Consider the following 25,295-nt stretch of genomic DNA (forward strand, 5'->3'; position numbering starts at 1 on the left):
TGTACTAAAGCTAAAAAATGAGATAATCTCCATCCTCAAGGAACTTACATTCTATTAAAGGAGATGAAGAATATATCGATTCTAAGACAGAAGGTAAGGGTTTAAAAATAAATAAATAAATCTTAGAATCAATATTAAGTATCTTTCTAAGGCAAAAGAGCAATAAGGGCTAGGTAATGGGGGTCAAGTGACTTGCCCAGGGTCACCCAGCTGGGAAGTGTCTGAGGCCAGGCTTGAACCTAGGACCTCCTGTCTCTAGGTCTGGCTCTCAATCCGCTGAGCTACCCAGCTGCCCCCTAAAACCATAACTTTAAAGGGCAGCTAAGTGGCTCAGTGGATAAAGAGCCAGATCTGGAGATGAGAGGTCCTCTCTTCAAATCTGGCCTCAGATATTTCCTAGCTGTGTGACCTTGAGCAAGTCACGTAATCCCCATTGCCTAACCCTTACCACTCTTCTGCCTTAGAACCAATATATAGCACCAATCCTAAAATAGAAGGTAAAGGTTTTAAGTGTGTTTGTGGGGAAGCCCTAGCTGTAACCATCTGGTGTGGCAATAATTACTTCCTCAGTCTAAGGATAGAGGAGAATGAAGGAAGATCAAATCCCACAGTTTACCAGGGAATATACAGAAACTACAGAAAAGTTAACTGAAGTAATGACATGTTCATTCAGCCATTGTAGGAGAATGGTAATCCAGAACCAGGGACAAGAGCAGAGAAGGGATTAGATGGAAGATGAGATGGAAGCAGGTTCTCTCTTACCTCCAGGTTGACCGAGGTAATTGCAGCTGCAGGAGATGATTGGTGCTATAGACAAAGCCAAGATAGCAAAGAGAAAACCTGTTCTTTTCCTTCTATCACATCTCCCCTTGGCTTAGATATCTGTCAGGGTTCAAGGTTGCAATTCAGTCCCAGAAAGAATGGCAGATTCTAAGTTATAGATGAACTTCAAAGCACTTTTCATTATTATGTAGACTAATGAGTCACCAGCTTAGCTTAGATCTGGATCAGAAAATCTTACAATTGGAAAGTACCCTAGCGATTATATTTTCCAATTTCCCATCCCATGAAAATATGGTCTGTCAGAATCCAGTTGAAATTGTACTATTCATTAGACACTCATAGAATCTTGGAATGAGAAAGGAACTAAGAGGGCATCTTCCAATGGATATAGAAATTGATCTTCCTTTATATTTCTGAAAAGTAGTTATCTAACCTTTGTTGAAGCCAGGGATGTGCTAGTAAAGGTTTAACCACCAGCTTTCCAAAAAGAGGAGGGAAGGGGAACAGTATGCTAGGCACATTCTTAAGTATAATCAGCATTATTAATATTTTCTCCATCACTCAGTTCCTCATCTGTAAAATGAGATGGAGAAAGAAATGGTAAATCACTCCAGTATCTCTGCCAACAAAATCCCAAATAGAGTCACAAAGAGTCAGACAGGACTGAAAACATCCAAACAACACGATCACTCTCCTAAGCCTAGGCAATCAACAAAACAATAAATTCATCCCGGATTTATAGTGTTTATCAATTTCTGAGGTGTATATGCTCTCAAAAATTTAACAATCTTTCCATTTCTGGCATATACCTGCTTGGAGTCCTCTAGTAAGGAGAAACTCATTACTTTCTTGGGAAATCCATTTTATTTTGTGGTTCCTTTCTCATTATTAGGGAGCTTTTCCATATAACAAACATTTCTGAAATTTCTATCAAATCCTCCCAGTTCTGTTTCCAGAGACAATCAAACAAGCCTATTCTTTCTTCCATAAAACAGTCCTTTGAAGAACTAGGAAAAAAAGTCATCACTTTTTCTCCTTATCTCCAAACTAAACATCCCAAGCCCCTTCAACCGATGCCAATATAGCATGCTTTCTCAAAAGACCCTTTATCATTTTGTATCTCCCCAGCAGAAGAGAAGTTTCCTCAGGCCAAGAACTGTTTTATTTGCATCTTATATGTGAGTACTTCAAGATGTCAAAAATAATTAAAGTCCCCATTTTTTGATAGATACTCTACTCTCCCTGGCCCCAGAAAGCTTACATCAATGAGATCCCAGATACATTTTAGTATTTGAGTATGACAGTTCCTAGCATATGGTTCTTCTCTGGATATTCTCTGTCTTTAGTAAAATGTGGTACCCAAAACAGAATATCATACCTTCTGACCAGGGCAAACAATGACCAAAAGGCAAGACCAGCCTAAATGTTCTGTCCTTCTTAACATGGCCTAAAATTATGTTAAATATTTTAGCTTTTTTCTAAATGCAAAACGTATCTCTTATTGAATGAGTAAATCACTAAAACTAGCCAGGTTATACCATTAATAAGAAGCCTGCTGCTACTTTCCATCTTACCATCACTCCCCAACTAAGTAAAGAGAAAACTAGCTCTTTTTCACATGAACTGCTCTCTAGTCTTACCTCCTACAGATGATACTTATAAAGTTGATTTTTTAAAATCCAAGCATTAAGATTTTTCATATGTGCCTATTAAATTTAATTTTATGTCTTGCTTACTGAGAGTTTTTGAGATGTGGAATCAGTTGTCTGATGTTCTTGTTATCCCTTCCAGCTCTGTATCATCGGCAATTTGAGAGAATGGCATTTATGCCTTCATACAAGCCAATGATTAAAAAAATAATAATATAAATAGTACAAGGACAAAGACATCTGCCTCGAGCACTCCACTGAAGATATCTTCCCAAACTGACATTAAATTACTAATGATTTTCTTTGAGTCTGGCCACTTGATAAATTTAAATCTACCTAACTTTACTATTTCTCAGGGGTCACTCTGTCCCCTTCATTTAGGCCCCATAAAATATTATTGTATATAAAAATAATTCTTAGTTCTTGAGCCCTTTGAAAATAAGCAATACTGCCAGCTTTGGTCCTCGGGCCATAGTTTGATGACTTTTAGTCTAGCCTATCTCTCCATCTTGGCCATGAGACTGTATCAAATGCTTTGATAAAATCTAGATTGCAAAATCCATGAAGGCAATAACTATGACTCCATCATATTATGATGTCAATAAAGCAAGAATGATGAGCTGAATGCCAGTGGGGTGTCTGTTGTGGGATCACACAGTGTAAACCCATGTATGGGGCAGCTATGTCAGAAAGGCATATACCAAATAAGAATGAATGGATATAATCCAATTATTGGAAAAGACAAAAAAAAAAACAACAGCCCCAGCTCAGAGAGTACCTAATAAAAGGTCAAGTGATTAACTCAGTTCATAAAGAAAAGTATCAATATTCTACAGCTTAGTATTATATTCCACATACTTTTCATATTCTTTCCACATCTTATATGCAGGTTTTTTGGCATGTAGAGCAGAAACTATGTATTTAGTATATTTCCTAATCTATATTGGTCAAAAACCAATATTATTCCTATGTGGTGGAATGTTACCTTAAATTAAGCAGGTAGTAGACTAATTTATGTCCAGTAGAGAACTTCTAGTACCAAAAGATAAAAATAATAATGGGACTCACTATTGGTTTGGTGATGGAGGTGGCTATGGCTCACTATTGCTCAATCACAATTAATCAACTTTACAAGGCTAACTTGAACAGGCAGGTCACTGACATGAGAGAATAGAACCAAAGTTAGTTGATTAAGTTGTATACCTATTGAGGAAGGAGGTGGTTGGTATAAGATTAGAATTAATATTCAATAACTCCAAGTATTATATTTTATAAGATTTTATTAGTAACCACTTGAAGTAGAGGAAATAAAAAGAACAAAAGTAAAGTCTGAGTAAAGAGAAGTTTTCCCAACTGCATTTAGCGGGAAAAGAGAGTGCAAGGGGGAGGGTTACAGAAACTTTGTCTCCAAAACATAAGGAGGTAATGTGAGGACAAAAGTGGAATTCTGGGAAATGGAGTCCTGGGGTACAAAATTCTAATTACGCATTGGGTGATAAAAGTTCATGGGCCGGTAAAGGTGACTAATCTGTATTGAAACACACACGTGTTTGGGAAAGTATTAAAGTGAGATAAAGCAAATCATACTTGATTTGAGATCCAAAAATTACAGGATTTAGAGGGAAGGGACCATAAAGATCATCCCTTCTCTCTAGTTTTACATGACTAAGCCAAGGTCCCAGGAGTTTATATCACTTATTATATTTTTTTATGTTTTATATTTATTTTAAATAATTTAAAAAAAAAAAAAAAAAAAAAAAAAAATAAAATTAAAATATAAATATTTTATATTTATTATTTATTATAAAGGTAGTAAATAGAAAAAGTTAGGTGGCTCAGTAGACAAAATGATGGACCTAGATTCAAGAAGACCTGAGTTCAAGTTTGGCCTCAGACATTTCCTAGCTGCATAACGCTGGGCAAGATACTTCACCTCTGCCTAACAAAAGGATCCACTGGAGAAAGAAATGGAAAACTACTCCACTATCCATGGATGGTCATGGCCCATGGGGTCATAAAGAGCCGGACACAACTGAACAACAACAAATATGAGAGCCAGGATTCAAACTGAGGGCTCCTGATTTCAAACTGTTAAATCATTTAAATTGTTTGTCTCAAATTTCTCATCTATAAAATGGAGATAATATTGGTCATAGGCACCTTATAAGGTTGTTGTGAGACACATATAAAGTAATCTATACAAGTATATTATAGGGATGGGGAAAATTTGAATAATGAACTGCTACAAAGGCAATTTGGCTAGAATGTAACATCTAGTTTCTTTGGAATATAGTTTCTTGGGAAGGTAGGAGGGGGAATCTAATGGTTTTAAATTTTTTCTGGACGATTGCTTTCAATATTTTTCAGTGCCAGGAGAGCTCTTTGTCCTTAATCCTAAGGGAAAAATCACAGTGTAGTGACAAGAGCACGAGACAGAATGCAGACTTGATTCTTGGCTCCACAATAATTAGCTGTATGAGCCTGGGTGAGTGATTTAAATTCTCTGAGTTCCAGATCCCTTATCTAAAGTACAAGGAGATTAGACTAAAGTATCTCTAAAGTTTGGTTCCTTCCATTCTTTGAATCTTGTTTCCAGTGGAAATTTCTGAAAAGAAGCTTTTCCAAATGAAGAGCAGCAACTCCTATTTGAAAACCAATTTAATCCTTACCTTTTGAGAGTGGGGAAGAAGGGACCGTGAAAGAGAAACTCATTGTTTTCTAAGAGCCAACCAAACAGCTAAGTTGGGATTCTGTTTTGGACTTGGAACACAGTTTCTAAAGTGTTGTTGTTTTTTTTAAAAAACCTACTTTTCCAGCCCTTTTTTCAAGTTTCCTTTTGTATTTTATTGTGTGTCTCCAACAAGTAGCTCATCAGAGTCCTATTCTCCTGCTTATGCTTTTTTTAAAAACTCTGATATAATAAGCATCACTGTCACATCAATAATAAAATGCCATTTTCTCAGATGGATGCAGGTCTAAATAGTAAAACTAATAGCCATTTTCTTTTGTACTTTTCTATTTACAAAAGCTCCATATCTTTAAGACCAAAGTAATCTGATCTATAATTGTTTCAATTTCATCTAGAAACTTGAAAGTTAAAGTGGCAACACACTTCCCTATCTCCTGCTTTTTTTTTTTTATGAGTTTCAACCGCAACTTAGATGTTGTTCATAGTCTTATGTTTAAAAAAAAAAAAAAGCCTCAGGTAGGTTTTCCCTCCCAGTTACTAAACTTGAAGAGATTATCCTGAGCACACAATGAGCCTTGGGCTTGTGCCTCAGTGCCATCCCGTTCAGGAAGCTCCAGGGGTATCTGGAGCAGCCTTGTTTTCCCCAGTTTTAGCAGCCGCTCTGGGTGAGTGTTGGGTCCCTGCCCACCTGCCTCACAAAGAAGCCCTCACTCTGAGAAGCCTATTAAAGAGGCTTGCTTTCTCAGAACTGCTTTGACAAGGAGAATTTATACCTCTTTAGGTCAGAGTGACTCTGAATTCCATTTGCTGAGAGTGGCTGAACCTGTTCTTCTGCTTATTAGGTTGGCTGCTTAGAGAGGCTTCCTATTTGTTTATTCTTTCAGTAGTGGCTCAGGTAAGAGACTCCGGTTGTATCTATATCCCTGGCAAGGATCTGGGAATTTTTCCCTTTGGCTATTTCTTCCACCTGATGGAGAGTGTAACCTTTCTACGACTTGGTCTCTGTGAGTTATTGTGATTGAAAAAAATCCATCCCCCTGACTGCCACCAGCCTTTCCAAACAAAGCTGGTCTTCAGATTAAAGGTATAAATTCACGATTGCAAGATCCATACTTAACATCAATGTGGTTTAGGAAAATCACCAAAAACCTACCCGTTGTCCAAATACTGACTCAGATATTATTTCCTCTGGGAAGCCATTTCTGAGCCTCAAAAGTAGAAACAATCCTTCCTTTCAAATCCCAGAGTGCTCTGTTTATTCCCTTCTTTTTTTTAAAAATTTTTAAACCTTTACCTTCCATCTTAGAATCAATACTGTGTATTGATTCCAAGGCAGAAGAGTGGTAAGGGCTAGGCAATGGGGGTTAAGTGACTTGCCCAAGGTCACACATGTCTGAGGCCAGATTTGAACCTAGGACCTCCCTTCTCTAGGCCTGGCTCTCAATCCACTAAGCCACCTAGCTGCCCCCAGTTTATTAATTTCTTTTTTAAATTTATTCATTTTTTTAAACCCTCACCTTCCATCTTGGAGTCAATACTTTATGTATTGGCTCCAAGGCAGAAGAGTGGTAAGGGTAGGCAATGGGGGTCAAGTGACTTGCCCAGGGTCACACAGCTGGGAAGTGTCTGAGGTCAGATTTATTCACTTCTTAAAGCACTTAGATTCTAATTTGTATTATAGTTTGTATCCTGCTGACACAGCCTACAGAAATCCAGGGTGCCATGATGTCATGGAACATGGAACAGGAGAGAATCTCAGAGATTTTCTTACCTAACTCATTTATTTTTACAACTGTAAGGAATTAAAATTAAGGGTTTGACTAAAATATATGAAAATTATAAATAATAGGTGGCTGCTGATTTAAAATATTATAGCTCAAGTCAAAATGACTTTCAATAGTTTTTATTTATAAAATAGGTGGAGAGAGTGAAAGTTGAGAAATATAAAAAGAGGATACAGAAGATATTTAGCCTATCACACTAAATATTGCTCTGGGGTTCCACTCAGCCCAGTACAACTTGTTAACCATCTACCAGAATTAATCTCTCCAGAAGTCAGGAAAGGAAAGCCAGCTATTCACTCACCCAAGTTCCCTACAAGAGGCAGTTCAAGATGAAGACTATGGCCTATCAAATAAAGAATTCCTTTTTAAACAACAAAGAATATGATAATATTATAATAAAATATAATAATGAAGAAACTGGGGCTTAGAGATATGAAGTGGCTGCTCTAAAGAAAGCAGAAAAGTTGATATTTGAACCCTGGTCCTCTGGATCCAAATCAAGAGTTCTATACCAAACAAATTGAAACACTGATCCCTCAGGGCCATATCTTGATTTAGAAAACCACTAATCAACATTTTATTATACTTCTAAATTTATTTTGTTTAAGATTTTCCAATTGCATTTTAATCTAGTTCAGGGCCTTCAAAGTTTGTAGCCTGCCTGCCACAAACTTTACACATGGCTACTGGCTAATTGAAGTAGGCCTTGAAAGTTAGGCTTCAATAGGAGCACTGGGCCTGAGCAGATTGTCATAGGTCAGGCCTAACTCAAGCCAGTATGGTGCTTCCAGTTCAGAACTGGAATTCAGTGAGATGCTTGTAGATTATCAAATAGTTACTAAAAGAAGAAATTTATTTAGTTACACCATATAGCATTGATTCAGTTAAGTACAATTTTCCTTCTTCTATATTGGCTATCTACCATTAAAAAGTCTGGAGAAAAGGTTTCTGATTTCTTTTATGCTGGTTTTTGTATTTAGGTCACTAGGAAGTGAAGTCAGTGGCTTCCTCTTCAGTCACTTGAGTCAATAAAGACTTTAATAAATATTTCAATAGCTTTTAAGAAAAATTAACTTAGTCTTCAACATGTAGGGCCTTAGGATTTTACTTTTACCACACAGGTTCTCCCAATTTTCTCTGAAGAAGATCCAAATTGAGGACTCCAAGATTTTAGAATGTAACTGTCAGAAATTTTACATCTGCTTACTATACCATTAGTTCAGATTTTATTTATGGAGTTTAAGGTCCATATATATGTAAATACCAGATCACCAAAAAAAAATTAAAAAAAAGAAAGAAATAATGAAATCATTTGGTCAACAATTAATCTATAAACAAGGAGTCCAACAAATTCTATAAACACAGTTCATGAATAGTCAGTATACAAGCAATTTTCTAAATCCCTAAAGAGGCATTCTGGGACCACAAACTACCTCTGATTTTCTGTTGGTTTTTTTTTTTCAACAAAGGGATATATAATCACAATAGATTTGCATTAAAAGACTTGACTTCGCACCTCAGTTCCTCAACTTATTTTCTTTGTGACGTTGGGCAATTTTTTTTTTCAGTAATTTCCTCAGTCTCTTCAACTATAAAATGAGGGAATTAGATAAAATGACCTCTGTGCTCTCTTCTAACTTGCTCTCAATGTTTTGTGATTCTCTAAACAGTAAGTACAAATATCTCCTCTTGTTGTTTTACTGACTTTGATTAGAATCTTTATTTTTTCTTTTTTCTAGTAGCTTCAAGAAAAGATGAATTTCTGAGTTTCAGAAAGTAATTATAAAAAATTTTAGCTGAAACAAATAGCAATGAAGAATCTTAATGAAAACAATTCCCAAAGAAGAAAAACTAAGCTGGAAGGCATCCGTAATTTATGAAGGAAAATATCCAACTATATCCTTCCAATAACTTTTAACTCTCAGGGTATTTAACTCAATGTCTTAACAATAGATCCCAACCCGAATGCCAGTTCAAAAAGTTTTCCATTTTCCTACCCCAGTGCTGCTATAGAATTATAGAATCATATATTCTTAGAGTTAAAAGGAAACTCAGAAGTCCATTCATACTAAAATATGAATCCTATCAATAACACCTCTGAGTAGCCATCCAATGTTATATTTTAGTGATGGAAGGTAGCCACATTAGCCCTTGGCATAACCTATTCCATTTTTTGACAGCTTTAATTACTAAGAAGTTTTTCCTCAACTCTAGCCAAAACCCACTTCTCTGTTACTTCCAATTTTGGGTCCTAGTTCTGTCTTCTGGAGACAACAAAAACAAGTTTCATATCTCTTTCATATTTCTAAAATAGAAAAATTGCTGGATTTGGAGTTGAGAAGCTAGGTACAACTCTCATCTCTGTTAGTCTTAATGAATGTGAAAATGCTGTCCCTTCCCGATTCACACAAATATTTTAAGAATCAATGAAATAATATCTTTGAAGCGGTATCTTTACCCGCATGAAATGCTATTGTTATTCCGGTCCACTCTCAGGAGCTCAGGAGCTGACCATAGTCCCAATGTTCTCCCTTGCTGCCCTTCATTCTGCCTGCCTTTTGGACATTTCATGATTTATTGGACATTTAGTAGAGGCTGAGTGGGGAAAAGGAAAACATAGCTACAAATCTCTTTTTTTTTTTAAATCTTGGAAATGAGACTTTTTTTTAATTTTAAAATTTTTATTTAATTACTTTAAAACATTTTTCCATGGTTATAGAATTCATGTTCTATCTCTCCCTTCCTCCTACCCCCTCCAATAGCCCACGTATAATTCCACTGGGTTTTATGTGTGTCATTGATCAAGACCCATTTCCATATTATTGATATTTGTGCTAGGGTGCTCATTTGCACATCTCTTATAAGTGGCGCATGCAAGATAAAAATGGAAAGGAAAAAGAAGAAAACATCCAAAGGGAGAAAAAAGTGAAGAAGTAGATCTAAAAAGGAAGAATTGAATCATTCTTAAATTATAAGGATCAAGTTTAAAAATATGCATCTCCTCCTAGACATTTATACATTAATTCCACATCAGGCCAAGAATATATTAAATTAAAAAGTGGAAGTAATCTTGACCAAGCACTCATTGAATTACTTACTTGAAACCTGAAAGGGAGCCAAAGTCCTTAAAACTAAGATAGATTTGGCTCCTTAAGGAGTATGGTGTTTCAGATGTTCTTGATCAAGTTTGTCAAAGGCTTTTCAAGGATCAAAATAGGTTCAGATTAAGAAATAAAATAGAAATTTTATGTATATCTCAACTTTAAGATGACCTTCAGATCTGAATTGTCATCCAATCCAATTATGATGAAGTTACACTAATCAACGTGTTCTATGTATTTACTTCTTCAAATAAATGCTTTTTCAGTACCTTCAGCCAAAATCTCATCTCTTTACAAGATATTTGTTCAAATTAAGACCTGAATCTACTTGAAATAGCATATGCTTTCTCTGGCAAATTAAAATGAGAAGTTACTTCAGTATAATTCAAGAAATATGATTAAGTACCTACTATGTACAAGGCATAGTACTAACCATGGGTTTGAAATCTCTTCCTAGACCAGGATCTAGGTCAATTTCATGGAAACATAATACAGGATATATAGTATATCTAATATATTTAGGTCCCAATTAATGTAAATAATGAATAACCTGAAGTTATCTATGTATTCAAATGAACATTATTCAAAATTTAATTATGTAAAATGTGATCATTGATTCTAGTCCAAAAGAAATATTTAGTATATATTTGAATAATGCATCTACTTCAAGAGATTAATTATTTGCACTAATCGAGAGCTAGCTATATTTTGTAGTTTATTTATGATAAACATTGAAGCCTAAAATTCTTTCTTCATTTAAATTTAATTTATTTTCAAACAGAGATCAGCCTTCTCTTCCTTCCATTTCCCATTTCCCTCCCCCTCACTGAGAAAGCAAGAAAAACAAAATCCCCATTACAAACATGTATAATCAAGTAAACAAATTTCTCATTGGTCATGTTTTTAAAAACATATATATCTCAATTTACACTCTGAGTTCTCTCAGTCAGAAGATGATCAATATATTTCATTATGAATCCTCAGGAAATAGTGCTAAGGATACAAAAGAAATAAATGAACTAATCCTCAAGAAACTTATATTTGAAAGGGAGAGACAAGAAGAACCTACATAAATATGCACAGAATAAATATAAGGAGAATACATACAAATAAATATAAATAGTGCAGGGGATCAGGGAAGGCTTCCTGTAGAAGGTGGTACTTAAGCAGAGTCCTGAAGGAATAAAGAGGTTCTATGAGACAGAAGTAAGGGAGAGTTCATCACAGGCATGAGGAAAAGGCACAAGAGAGAATATCCTATAAAAGGAACAAAGAAAAGGTCAGTTTAGCCAGATCACAAAGTTCTGAGGAAGGAGTAATGTTCAATGAAGCTGGAAATATTGGCTGTTGTAGAGCTAGGGAAAGTTTTCAAAGCTAAACAGCAAAAATTTATATCTGATCCAAGAAGCAATAGCGAGCCCTTGGGATATATTAAATAAGGGAGTACCATAGACAGACCTGAGTTTAAGAAAAATCACTTTGGCAGAAATATGTAGAATGGATTGAAGTGAGGAGAAACCTTGGCAGTGAGACCAATTTGGAGACTGTTATAATAGTCTAGGCAAAAGGTGATTAGAACCTTTAGAGCAGGGGTCAGCAACCTTTTTGGCCATGACAGCCATAAACGCCACATTTTTAAAATGTAATTTTGTGAGAGCCGTACAGTGCTCACAGTGCCGCTCTTGTAACAGCACCTGAAAAAAAATTGACTTTATGGTTCCTGCAGAAAGAGCCATACTTGGCCCTCAAAAGAGCCAGATATGGCTCGAGAGCCATATGTTGCCGACCCCTGCTCTAGAGTAAGGTATTAGCTATCTGAGTAGAAGGACAATCCAAATATGAGAGATATTGGGAAAGCAGAAATAGCAAGATTTGGCAAATGATTGAATATGTGGTGTCAGGAAAGAATGAGGAATCAAGGATCATGCCAAAGTTTACTAATCTAGGAAACTAGAAAAAAAGACAGTAGTAACTGACAGAAATAGAAAAGTTTAGAGAAGGGTAGAAGATTTAGGGAAAAGATAATGAGTTCTGTTTTGGTCTTATGGGGTTTGAGATATCTCTGGACATCCAGTTTGAAATATCCGGTATGCAACAGGCAATGTCCAGCTGAAATTCAGCTACAAGATGAAGGCTATATATATATATATATATATATATACATGTATATATATATATACATATAAATCTAGGAGTCATTGACGTAAAGGTAATAATGCATGGGAATTTATGAAGTCATCAAAACAAAGAAGATAGAAACAAAAGAGTAGAAAACCTAAGAGGCAGTCTTGTGGTTTGAATGATGACCTAGAAAAAGTTTGAGAAGGAGCAGGTAAAGAACCAGAAGGGAGTAGTATCATGAAAGGCTCCTTAAATCCCATGACCCACTCCTTCGTTGAATTTCATCCACATCCACTCATTTCATCTAGTTGACAATACAACTGGATCTCATCATTATTCAATGTTCTACTTCCTACATAAAAACTCTGAAATTCTTCTTTCTCTCATGGAAAGCTTCTATCATTCCATTTTTCCCTATGCCTCATCTCTCCTTGACTCATTCTTATCTTTCTAGAGACCTCTATTCCCTCTACCTTTTAGTACTGTCCTACTTGTAGTTCCTTGAACACGAAACTCCATCTTCTATCTCCATGCCTTTGCAATGGCTCTCCCTTGTGCCTGAATGCTCTACTCTCCCACCCACCCCATCTCATAATTTCCCTAGCTTTCCTCAAGGTTGAACACAAATCATATTCTCACAGGAGGCATTTCCTGGTCCTTCATACTGTTAATGTCTTCTTTCAGATTACCTTCACATACTCTGTACATGGACAACTGGGGGGCATAGTGGATAGAGCTCTGGACCTAGAGTCAGGAAGAATCATCTTTATTAGTTCAAACCTGACCTCAGGTATGTACTAGCTGTGTAACCCTGGGCAAGTCATTAATACTGTTTGCCTCAGTTTCTTCATCTGTAAAATGAGTTGGAGAGGGAAATGACAAACCACTATGGTATTTTTTCCAAGAAAACTCCCTGAATGATATTGGTGTTCTATGGTCTACCAGGTCACGATGAGTTGGACTCCCAGTGAATAGCAGCAATAATATTTATATTTTTCTGAGAAAGTTTACTGAAACAAATGTTACATGACCATAATGGTCCATGTCCATCCCTTCTACATGGGCTTCTCATCCCTGTTCCTTCAGCAGAGTACAACCTCAATCTCCTTTCTCTCTCTAATAGTCAGTCTCTCCCATCTGCTAGCTTCTCCCTTACTCCCTACAACCATGCTCAAGGCTCTTCCATCCTTAAAAAACAAAAACAAAAGCCTTCACTTGTCCATGTCCCCCTATTGCCTTATATCCCTCCTCCTTTCTTAACCAAACTCTTAGAAAAAAATGTCCATGATCATGCTTCCTCTTCCTCTTTCTCAGTCACTCTTCAGTTCTCTGCAATCTGGCTTTCTTCCTCATCACTCAACTAAAATCGCTCTCTGCAAGGTGAACAAATAATCACTTAATTGCCACATCTGATGGTCTTTTTTCAATTCTTTCTTGACATATCTGCTATATTTGACACTGTTGGCCGCCTCTTCTTATTTGATGCTCTCTCCTCCCTCCCTGTGGTTTTTTTTGACATTAGTCTCTTTTGGTTTAACTTCTCCTCTTACCAGACAGATATTTATCTCCAGGGTATGGAGAGAACTATGTTAACAAAGTACTTTAAAATCATAGGATAAAAATCTCTGTAGGAAGATTAAATAGTGTCATTAACCAATCACCTGAGGATGACACTTGGAATTAAAAATACCTTTTGCTGATTAATCCTCATAGTATCTCCATGTCAGCTAATAAAATTATAGCTCTAGCTAGCAATTGCATCAACCATGATGACTGATCAATTCAATCAAACAACTAGTTGACTTGAATTAGTCTAATTGATCTTTCTTAATCTAACAGACCAATTCTTTTGAATTAGTCTCCTAAAATGCCTAGCTATATTGGCTCATGTAGACAATAGCCTATGCCTGTGGGTAAATGAAGTACAGGGAAGATAAGTGCCTTAATGGTTAATGAATCAATCAATGAGGACTTATTTAGTGACTACTATTTACTAAGTCCTGTGCAAAGTGATGGGAATTCAGACAAAATGAGATAGTCTCTTCTCTCGAGAAAATATACATATGTAAATATTAAAGTATATAAGTATTTAAATGCATGATTGTTAGAAAAAGAGGGCATCAGCAATTAGAGAATCAGAAAAGGCTTCTTACATAAGGTAATGTTTCATCTAGGTCTTGAAGAAAATGGGAGACTCTTTGAGGCAGAGATGAGGAAAGAAAATATTCCAGGCATTAGGAATAATCAGTACAAAAGTAAAGTGATAGGAAATGGAATGCTATGATGAGAAATAAAGGAAAGGTTTGTTTGGCTGGATCACAGAAAATAAAAATGTACAATTAGTCTGAAAGGATAGATCTGGCCCAAGCTGGGAAAGATTTTAAAAGTTAAACAGGAGAGTAAATATTTTGTCCTAGAGGCAATAGTTGTTTCAAAAAGCAGTTATCTGACTTCTCTGAGGCAATGCTGTCCAACAAAGTACCAAAATGACTACAGGGTCAGTGACCATGATAACTAGGCCTTCCCTTTATCTCTGACTTCTGGAAACCATACTTGTTCAAGAATCAAGCAGAGGTGGGCCTATGAGGACTGATCCTTCAGAACCAGCCTAGAATAGACTTGGATCCTTCTGGTGATTCCTCTAGTCGAGTTATCATCTAATAATTCTGCTGCCTGAAGAAACTAGAGTTAGGGGTGGGAGATATAGTGGTGGAGGAGATGTCTTCTATATACACTGCTTGACACCGGGCTACCATATTTCAGAATTATCCTCTCTCCAAATTGACTATGGTATAGAGAAATCTTGCCCAAGTTCCTGAGACACAGATGGAACTTGATCAGGAAACTGCTTTCAAGGCTTTCTCTTTCACCTCAGCTGCCTGAGAACTGCACAACCACTCTCTTGAAGTAGGACAAAATCCAGAGCAATGTACTTCCTCTCCAGAAATGTAAAGCCCTTGAAAGTCCTCCTCTTTGTGAGCAGAAAGTAGTTCAAGAGACCACCATTCATCCCTGGACAGCTCAAGAATTGAAGTGTCCCCTGATGGAGAGGGTCAGCTGTCAAACAGTTTCATGACCAAAGACGTCTAGATCTTACCATTTACCCTTCTGCTGTATCATAAGGACTTCTAATCTTTTCCATACACCCAACAGCTGATCTTCCTTTTTTTATTAAAGTATGAACTCCTTAAGAATAAGAACTATCTAGCAGCTTTTTCTATTTTTACCTCCAGTACTTAGCAATTTAATCACTGTTGTTTCATTTCTTCCTTCCCTCCCACATTCATTCATTCATCCTTACTTATTCCTTATCCTGGGATCAACTCATGAGAAGTCTGGAATCTCCCTTCCCTTCCTTCACAGGTACATAGGATCATCCTAAGGAAGAAGTATTCCACTCTTGAGGACAAAACTCTAGTGGACCCATCCTAATTTGGCTCCATCTCTTGAAGGGAGAAGATCCTAGACTTTAATCATTCAGATTTGTCCACTTGAGGCAAAGTTTATTTGCTTTTTTATCCTATTCCATCTACCTAATTGTCTCTTCTTTGGGCTTAAAATACCCAGGACAAAGTCAAAGAAATAACAGAGAGAACTACATCCAGTTTGCCAATTCCAGATCATTTTCTTTTGGCCAGAAGTGAAGTTTCTATTCAAGATTTTCATCTTGAGGATATAAGTATTGGTTTCATTAATCTATTCATCTAATTCAAAAATATTTTTGAAAATATTTTCAGTAGAGTGAGGCAGGAAAGGCTCTATTGATTCTAGTGTTAAGTATCTGGTTTTGCCAGACAAGAGTATCTTCATGAAGCCGCAGACTGGATGTCCTTAGGGCTAAAACAACATCTAGTTATTTGTATTTGGAAATTTAGATATAAGTTTGGAGTCTTAGCCTTTACAGTCTCAATGAGAGCTTACATTGGTAGCTGGCTTTCTCATGGATATTTGATCTTAGCCAAGTATTGGAGCTGCTGCATGTGCTGTGGGGAATAAAAGAAAATCAAGGGGTCTGGTCTGCTGCTGGGAATTTGAGACCTTAGTCAGTGACTGTGTTTGCAAGTACGTGTCCATATCTTCAATGTGACTTGTTGCTGTTGAGGAAAAGAATTGACAGAGAAGAAAAAAGGTGACCACTTAACATACTAAGTAAATGTTTATTTACCTACTCAGAACCTACGTATAAATATGTGTGTATATATATATGCATAAAAATATTTACATAATATGTTCATGCTATGAGGCAGCCTTAAATTTATTAAATATCTTCACAAAGCTCCCATGCGTGTGTGTGTGTGTGTGTGTGTGTGTGTGTGTGTGTTCATTCTGTAAAGCATTTACTGACCTCCCTGGCTTCCTTTAAGTCTCAACTAAAATCCAATCTTTTACTGGAAATTTTTCCTAAACCTTCTTTTTCTTTAAACCTTTACTTTATGCCCTGAAACCAAATGGTCCTAAGGCAGAAGATCAGTAAGGGCTAGGCAAATAGGGTTAAGTGATTTGCACAGGGTTACATAGCTAGGGAGTATTGGTTGTCAAATTTGAACCCAGGACATCTGGTCTCTAGCTCTCTATCTACTGAACCACCTCACTATCTCCCCAAACCCTCTTTTTTTTTTTTTTTTGGAAATTTTTATCTAATTAATTGATTTAGAATATTTTTCCATGCTTACATGACTCACATTCTTTCCCTCCCCTCCTCCCCCAAGTCCCCCACCCAGCCAATGAGCAATTCCACTCCCCAAACCCTCTTAATCAAGTGTTTTCCCTTTACAAATTACTTCCTAACTATCCTGTATATACCTTGTTTGTTTGTTGTCTCCTGGGTTATACTGTAAGCTCTTTGAGATCTGCTTCCTTTCTTGTTTTTTTTGTTTCCTTTTTTTTTTTTTTTTTGCTTCCTTTCTTACACCTAGGCTTAGCGCAATGCCTGGCACTTTAAAATAAGCATTGGTGTTTAATAAATGTTAATTGATTAATCAATTAATTGATTGAAAAAGTGGCATATATGTGGGGTGGGGACTTGGGGGGGTCTTGATATAGCAAGATGCACCCCCCCTTTAATCACTCCAATAATCAGAGAGGCCAATATAAGATGAAGACAGACAGTGGCTTTATTGCTTTTGTGCAATGGACAGGAACATTACTCTAGAGTCAGAGACCCAAAAATACAAATGAATTTCCCAATTTATAAGAAACCAAACCCATTGCCCTCCACCTGTGCCCAAGAGTACCCATTAAAGGCCTATTTAAAAGACTGGGAAGGGGAGGGGTTAAAGGAAAGCAAAGCTGTATCCAATTAAGCTAATGATTTAAACTTAATCTCTACAGTTATATTGACCTAATACACTGAGAATAATATACTCATTCTCACTCCATAGACATAGTATATTGGATAAAGAAAGCCTTAGAGTTAGGAAGACCTAAATTTAAGACCTGGCTCTTCCATATTCTGGCTGTTTGACCCAGGGCTAGTTGCTTAACACCTTAGTACCACCAGACAACTCTCTAAGACTAGAAATCAGATGTCTGGGTAAACTGACAGAGGGAATGTCCTATGTTAGTGAAATCACAGATCTAGTCCAAAAATACACTTAAACTTCCATATACTAATAAGTAATGAGAAGCTTGAAATGGTAGACTTGGAACAGAGCATTAGGAATTTGAACTAACAGATAAAGGAAAGTTTAGATGGTGCACCCAGGATGTAATTAGAGCCACAATGCTATGCCAGCTTGCTAAAGTAAAGTTAGTCAACATTTACTGAGCGCCTGCCTGTGACCAACTAGAGCCAAGATACTGAGACCAAGGTCGTGGGTTTATCTCTGTCCGGGCCGGTTCCTTTTACCCTATTCCATGGTCACAGACCCGTTTGCCTTTAACAATCTTCAAAGGTCTTCATGCAAAATTATGTTGTGAGCCACAAGATGAGTCAATCAAGAAGCATTTATTAAGTGCCTGCTAGGTGCTAGGCATGGTACTAAGTGCTAGAAATACAAATACAAATAAAAAGAAAAACCATAATGGACTCTGGATGGATCATTGCAATTCCATTACCACTGCTGAAAAAAAATTAGAGGATTTTACTCTACTGATAGAGGGTCATTTTCAAAGCCAGAGGACAGCATCGATGATGATAATATGTCATTATCATTATTGTCTATCGAGTTTCATCATAGATCTCATAGGAGGAGGAGGGGAATTTACAAGATATTATACTGAGCAATCAAAGCCGGAAAAAAGATTCAGTGAACCGAATTCTCTGCTTTTTGTTATCGTTTTTAATAGGAAGGCATCTAGAAGCATTAGTCTTTGCCATTTGTGTGGCAGCCTTTGAGAGATGCAGAAAGTAGTTATATTGCTGGGGAATCTGAGAAGGGATGAGTTGGGGATTTTGTGTTTCTGATGGTAATGATTGTCTACTCTGTAATCCCAGATTGGCAAAGGAGATGGCAGGGTAATAATTCCTTTAGCCATCAGTAGCTTAATCTATTATCTTGGGCAGACATCAACAGCCAGAGCACCAGTTCCTCTCTCCTCTCTCCTCTCTCATTTTACTTTCAAAATGGAGCTCTTCAGGGGCTCCAGGAATCAAGGGTACTTTCTACACTTCCAAAGTCGTAGTGGCTAATGCTGCTGTATGAGTTAATCTCAGTTCACCTGAGCTAAGCTTAATAAAACTTTCAAACTCTTTCAACAGATGGACTCCAGGCAATGCCTTCCCACCTTTTACCCTATAAAGTTAACATTCTGCAGCAAGATTCCAGAATGATCCATTGAGAGCTGGAAGGGATCTTAGGGGCCATTTAGTCCAACTCCTTGATTTTACAGATGATGGAACTGAAGTTAGAGAAGTGATTTGTCTAAAGTCACACAAGTAGCAAAGGTAGGATCTAAACCCACAACTCAAGTGTTTCTTACTGCACCACACTGCCTCTCTGTCTCCATTTATATCAAGCCATTGCCATTCCCACCAGACACATAGGCTATAACAGCAATTCAGCAATTTGGAACTATGCCCAAAGAGCCATAAAACTGTTCATACCCTTTGACCCAGCAATATCTCTACTAGGTCTGTATCCCAAAGAGAGCAAAGATGGGGGAAAGAAAGGGTACCTACTTGTACCAAAATATTTATAGCAGCTCTTTTTGTGGTGGCAAAGAATTAGAAATTGAGGGGCTGTCCAACAATTGGGAAATGACTGAATAAGTTGTGGTATGTGACAAACAGGACAATCATAAAAATAAAAACAAACAAACCCTGGAATGACTTATATAAAGTGATGCAAAGTGAAGTGAGAAGAACCAGGAGAATGTCATACACATGTAACAGCAATATTGTATGATGATGAACTGTGACAACTATTATCAGGAATGCAAAGATGCCAGGCAACTTCAAGGAACTCATGATAAAAAAAAGTCTATCTGTGGCCATAAAAGGAACCAAAAGAGTCTGAATGCAAATCAAATCATGTCCTTTTTTTTTTTTTTAACTTTATTTGCTTCATAAGTTTTCTTTCTCACATAAGTGACATGTGCCTTCTTTCACACATGACTAATGAGGAAATATGTATTGTGTGATTGTGTAATATCATATTACCTGCCCTCTTGGGGGAAAGGGATAGAAGGGAGGGAGAGGACACGGATTGCAAAATGTCAGAAAATAATTATTAAAAATTGTATCTACCTGTAATTGGGGAAAAATATAATTAAAAATAATAACAGAAGCTCAAGCCAAACTTATAAGTAGTCAGGGAGGAGAAGTTGGCTTAATGGGAAGACAAATTATATCAGGAATCAGGAGACCTCGGCTATTCATCAGGGTCTGCCCCTAATTAGCTAGGTATGTTACTGTGGGAAAGAAAGCTCCCTATCTTGGTGTCTCCATCTGTAAAACGGGATTCGTAACACCTGTCCTGTCTACCTTAGAGGGTTAATGTTGGGTTCAGTTTAGATAATATACAGAAAAGTGCTTTGAAAAGTATATAGAACTATACTAATGCAAGGTATTATTGGTGTCACATTCCTATTATTAAAAGTGCTAAATTTCTATCATAAAAAGCTATTGACTCCAACGTAATAATACCAGACAGAAGACTATCTATATGCCTGGAATCCTTCTTCACTTTCTCACCTGTCTTTCATCTACTTGGCTATGGCATCAGCTAGAAGATATACCAATCCCTAAACTCTGGTCCTGACATTTCAAACAGCATGTAGATAGGCTACAGGATCATAGCTTTAATGCTGAGAGGGACCTTAGAGACCATCTAGTCCTTTTTATAAATCAGGAAACTGAGGCTCAGATAAGTTAAGGGACTCACCCAAGGTCATACATGTGACACATAGCAGAGCTAGGATTCAATGCCAGGTACCATAACACCAAATTTAATTATTTTTCGACTATACTATGTACATGGCCTCCTCTCCCATTATCTAAACCAGTGGTTCCCAAAGTGGGTGCCACCGACCCCTGGTGGGTGCTGCAGCGATCCAAGGGAGTGGTGATGGCCATAGGTGGATTTATCTTTCCTATTAATTGCTATTAAAAATTTTTTTAATTAATTTCCAGGGGGCTAAGTAATATTTTTTCTGGAAAGGGGGCAGTAGGCCAAAAATGTTCGGGAACCACTGATCTAAACAGTTCCTCCCAACTTGCCTATTTTTATGAGAAGCTCAGAGTCTCTGAGTCACTGACTCCTTCTACTATTCACTCCATACTCAATCAGTATTGGGCCACGTGGGTTCTTTGGGGAGGACCAGCATCTCTGATGTGAGGACTTGTTGAGCCTTTTTCAGGATTGCTCATCCACCTTTGGTGTCTACCTTTCCCCCAACTTTTACCAGTGGCTCCAAGAAGCTGTAGCATGCTCAGAGGCCATGTCCTGGTAAAACCATCTCAGCAAATGGGCTAACCCAGTTTGAGAGTAAGGGATAGACCTCAGATTCATTGGTGAGTTAAGAGGGTGTCTACCCCTGTCATGCAAAGACTTCTCTCAGTCTAGTGGGGTGGATGAGAACAATTTGTTCCAACACCTATGAATGTATTCCTCATGCTCAGATGCTCAGAGCTTGATCAGACATGGAAGATGCTGAGGTCATCCACTACATCCCAGGCCATCACCAGTCATCCTGGCATTTGTCTTACCATCAGACTTGGATGACCCTGGAAGAGAGAATGAGGCTAATGACTTTATGTGGTCCTGCCTCACTCAAATCCAATCCACACGAGTCAAGATGTCACCCTTGTGATGTCTGTGGTCCTCTTTGAAAAGAAGGAACAGGAGCAGCTACAACAACCCAATCAGCCTTTACTGGAACTATTGGCATAAGTATTTGCTTTGTGCCAGGCACCGTGCATAAAAAGACAGACGTAAACCAGTTCCCATCCTCAAGGAGTTTAAAATCTGTTGGGAATGTGTGACCTAATGAGGCCAGTTGTAGTGGAGGCAAGATAAATGTATTCTCTTCATAAAATGCAAGTTCCTTGAGGCCAAAGACTATTTTCAGCTTTTCCCAGTGCCTTGCATAGTGTCTGACAAATAGTAAGGGATTAATAATTATTTGCTGACTGATAAATAAAATAAATGATTGATGCCATCTATGGAATGGCAAAAAAAAAAAAAAAAAAAGGAAATACTGCAGTTGATTGTTTAGAGGATTTATGTGAAGACAAAGCCACACAAGATGAGAAAATGAATGGGTGAGTTTCCTTCTGTGTTGGAGAGTGTCCACACTGTGATCACTGATCCATCAAAATACCAAGGCAAGGGGGCAGCTGGGTAGCTCAGTGGATTGAGAGTCAGGCCTAGAGATGGGAGGTCCTAGGTTCAAATCTGACCTCAGACACTTCCCAGCTGTGTGACCTTGGGCAAGTCACTTGACCCCCATTGCCTACCCTTACCACTCTTCTGCCTTGGAGCCAATACACAGTATTGACTTCAAGACGGAAGGTAAGGGTTTAAAAAAAAAAACACCAAGACATTCTTCTGACATCAATGATCTTTGGCAATTGCTATCACCCAAAGGGTAAATTATAGGATCCTAAAGTGCAATGGCTTAAACAGGGGCTCAGTACAGTGGAAAGAACATTGGCCCCTGAGTTAGAGGACCTAGATTCAAATCTTGCTTCTGATGCTTATTGCCACCATGTCCTCAGGCATCACTCTGAACTTCCCTGGCCCTTGATTTTCTCATTTTTAGAATGAGAGAGTTGGACTTGCTGACCTCTGAGATCCCTTATAACTCCATGACCCAACATCCTATGATTTACTCTTTGGGCTACAGCCACTGTCAGGGCCATTGACCTCAGAGAGATGTCTTGGTCTATTGATGGATATAGTGTAATCTTGTAATATCAGTGACTCAGGGGAGCCAACCTTGTAGAAGGTGGCAGAACTTTTGTGTCTTTTTAGTCTAGGACATGTGTCTAGCAGTGCTATCTCTACATGCACATAACAGCTAACAGTAAAACTTATTCCACTTAAAATGTGGACTCCTTATTCCCATCCAACCTAGGAACTTGTGGGTGCATAAATATATGTGTAGTCTGTGCTCATTGCCAGTGTTCTTTAGTGTTTTGAAACATCCCTGCCTGTTAACATTTCCTCGATAAAGGCATCTTTTTCCATTAAAAAAATAAGCTTTGGTATGTTGTTGGAAGATTACCAAATGGAATATCATTTGATATAAATTATGCTAGTTCTATGTTGCTCATTTCTCTTCACATTGAAAAAGAATCTCCCACTTCCTTTCTTTTTTTTTTTTTTAAACCCTTACCTTCCATCTTGGAATCAATACTATGTATTGGTTCCAAGGCAGAAGAGTGGTAAGTGCTAAGGAAATGGGGGTTAAGTGACTTACCCAGGGTCACACAGCTGGGAAGTGTCTGAGGCCATATTTGAACCCAGGACCTCCCATCTCTGGGCCTGGCTTTCAGTCCACTGAGACACGTAGCTGCCACCTAGCTACACCCCCCCACACACACACACACAGTTCCTTTCTTAATGGGGGTTGATTTATTTTTTCTTCCACCTTTAATATGATTCAATGATTTTTTAAAAAGATTACTCAACCTGGAACAACTATTGGTTAGATTTCATACCAGTGCCATGCTCAATATACCCTACAGTAACAGTTGTTTGCTACCCCAAAGGGCTTTGGGGATGCAAAGGAACACACTGGTGAGTTAGAAAATCAGTACTGACCACTAAAATTCAGAGTTCCTTTTTCCAGTTGTATCCAGTTATATCCTAAATTTAAAGGTATTTCCTGTGAAAAACTGTCAATGAGGAAAAGTTTATTTTGGGAATGCCTCTGTCCTCTTTTAACATTCCTTCTTCCTCTCCCCATTCCTTTATCTTCTCTCTGAGGTCTAGCATTGAATTTTGTGACAGGTTATCCTTCTATCCACTAATTAGGTCCCTATAACAAACTAATAGATAGTCTCCCATAAGCTTCTCCTGTCCTTCAAGACTCAAAGCAAAAAATCTCTAATGATGGAATTTTAGGCATATTAATAACCTCAATGGGGAGAAAGCTTTGGGATCAGAAAGTCTTTAGTTTCTCTCCCTTCCTCCCCCAAAATTATACTGAGTAGATGACTTAATGTCATCTCATAAAGTCACCAGCCTAATCCTCAATGAAGAATCTCCAACTAGCAGCAAGAATCTCTCCTGCAAGGTTCCTTTGATATAGTTCTGGGTCACCAGCTAGGTGGCTCAATTAATCGAGAGCCAGGCCTAGAGATAGGAAGTCCTGGGTTCAAATTTGGCCTATGATACTTCCTCGCTATGCAATTCTGGGCAAGTCACATAACCCCCATTTCCCAGCCTTTAACATTCTTCTGTCTTGGAATCAATAGTTAGTATCAAGATTTAAAAAAAAAATACTTGTGGCGCACACAAAGCCTTAGTTCACAGGACCACTCAGTTATATCCTCCAGGGAAGTTCCTCTTTTATAGAATCAACTGACTCTGGGGGCTGGGAAGCTCCAGTCAATGTATCAAAGGAGGAGGGCAAGAAAATAAAATTCTCCCCTATTACATCTAAGGAATATGTCTCTTTTAAGGGCTGGGGTCTTCCATAGCTGACTCTCTTTTCATCTTTCATACCTCACACTTCTCAGCACTGCCTTCTGCCTCAACTACTCCAGAGTGTGCCTAGCTTTTACAAAGGTCACCAGGCACAGGATGTCCAGCCCTTTGGATAGCCAGTGGCTGGCTACAGACTTGGCTGAAAAACTTCCTCATCCCTATAGAGGGAAAACAGAATGTAGATACTCCTTTGAACTTTGTTTAATAATTTACCACCTTGGTGTTTCTATTACCTGACTCTCCTATGATTTCCTTAATTAGATTGGAAGAAAATTAGTTGATCAATGATGTCCTGGCCAACTGTTCTCTCCATATAGAAATAGTGATAACAACACTTCCACTCCTTCTCTCATGAGATCTGTTGAGAGATTCCAATTAGACAATTTTTGCAAGGTGCTTTATGATCCGTAAAGCTCTATCTTAATGTCACCTGTTATTATTCACACTCAGCCAGTGAAAAATAATGCAATGAGGCATTTTGTCAGCAATGAAATGCCAAGACGAAAGTTAAAGAGTTATTTTGAAACCATGAAATCTGCTGGCTCTGTCTTTGGCCCCTGAAACCATGCTTGATGCCAGACATCAGCCTTGATTGGATTTGATTTCTAAGCTGGGGAGTAGTTTACTCTGATTCCCTATAAGGCAGGGTGATGTGGGGTGGTATACAGCTGTCCACAGTGTGGCCTGGGGAGCTCTGGGGAGCTCTGTGCTTTGGGTGTTCCAGGACTTCAATTTGCCTGAGAGCAATACATGCTATTGCCTCAGGCAGAATATCAATCCAGTATCCAGTTATGCTTCTTAGGTAGGAAGTTATGGACATAAGGGGGTGATGTTGGTAGAGAATAAAGGCAGAAATGCATTATAACAGAAGCTTCTATAAATTAGATAGGAAACATGAATTAGGAGGTTGACAACTTGGTTGGCTGTCTTCTGTAACCAAGGAGGGAAACTTAGACTCATTAGATAAATTGTTAGAGCAATAGATAGATAAAAAATAGATAGATAGATAAATGGATGAAAGAAAGAGAGAGGGAAAGGAAGAAAAGAAGAAAGGAAGAAAAGAAGAAAGAAAG

This window comes from Gracilinanus agilis, chromosome 4 (assembly GCF_016433145.1).
Source record: "Gracilinanus agilis isolate LMUSP501 chromosome 4, AgileGrace, whole genome shotgun sequence".
NCBI classification, from domain to species: Eukaryota; Metazoa; Chordata; class Mammalia; order Didelphimorphia; family Didelphidae; genus Gracilinanus; species Gracilinanus agilis.